Below are 1,284 nucleotides of genomic sequence, written 5' to 3' on the forward strand. Positions count from 1 at the left end.
AATCCAGCGATTCGAATCCACACGATGGACGGGAAACGGCGCCCGTAGTCGGCCGCAGTACAATGGGGGATCTACCGGCAGACACGGGTCCAAAGCTACTCATGCGCTTAGTAGCCAACAAGCGGTCAAACCAACCAAGCCTCCGCCCGTGCAGAGCACGGGAGGATCACTTGCACGAAGGCGTCCTGCAGGGCCAAATCACGTATCACACCAGTAGCAACAAAGCTACGGATGCAATGATTTTCCTAAGGCAATTTTATCGGGACGTCGGTGCAACATTGTCGGACGGTCTTATCGTGCACGAAAAGGGCTACTTTCTTGTTTCCCGAGCCGCATTTGGCTGTTGGGTCAGAATTTCACTAGAGACGTATAGGGGACCGGGACGGCGATGACGTTGCCACCGAGGGGCAAAGGTTTTCCGGAGGCGACATTCGAGGGACACCGTTGCGACTGTTTACCGTCGGTCAGATCGTGTACGTAACAGGGTACTTTCCTGTTTCCCGAGCCATGTTCGGCTGTTGGATCAGAATTTCTCACGAGACGTACACGGGACCGGGCCAACACCTTTGTGATGGCATAACAACGGGACATCAGAGGCAACGTTGGGAAAGGATGGGCGTACGTGAACACGGGTGTTTTTCCTAAGAAAAAACACCCGTGTTCCGTACGCCCACCAGGAAGGACCCCTCCTCCCGAGGGTTTTAGCCCCCATTGGGACCCCTGCCCTTAGTTTGTGAACGAGGGGTACACTGTTTTGAAATGCTGCCGTGGCAGCGTTTTTTGGCCATGAGACATGTTTTCGCTGCCATGGCACCATTTCTTGACCATCGTTAGCTAGTTTTGAGCCGGTTCGCATGGCGTATGGGTCATTTTTTCCGGACCTCTCGTACCCGTTCATAGGTCCGTGTAAGGGTCCGTGTATGCGGCGTGTGCCACATACATGGTTTTGCCCAGTTTTCCATAGCGCGCGTCCACTTTCGTTCACGACGAGCGTCGGCCAGTTTTTTCCCGTGTCCACGTACAACACGTTCATGGGTCCGTGTAACGGTCCATGTACGTGGCGTGTGCGTTGTATGTGGTTTTTCCCCGTTTTCCATGGCGCGCGTCCACTTCCATTCACGACGGCCGTCGGCCACTTTTTTCCCGTGTCCACGTACAGCCCGTTCACGGCTCCGTGTAACGGTCCGTGTACGTGGGGTGTGCCACGTACGTGGTTTTGCCCAGTTTTCCATGGCGCGCGACCACTTCTGTCAACGACGGCCGTCGGGCACTTTTTTCCCGTGT

The sequence above is a fragment of the Triticum aestivum genome, chromosome 1B, assembly GCF_018294505.1.
Source record: "Triticum aestivum cultivar Chinese Spring chromosome 1B, IWGSC CS RefSeq v2.1, whole genome shotgun sequence".
In the NCBI taxonomy this organism is placed as follows: Eukaryota; Viridiplantae; Streptophyta; class Magnoliopsida; order Poales; family Poaceae; genus Triticum; species Triticum aestivum.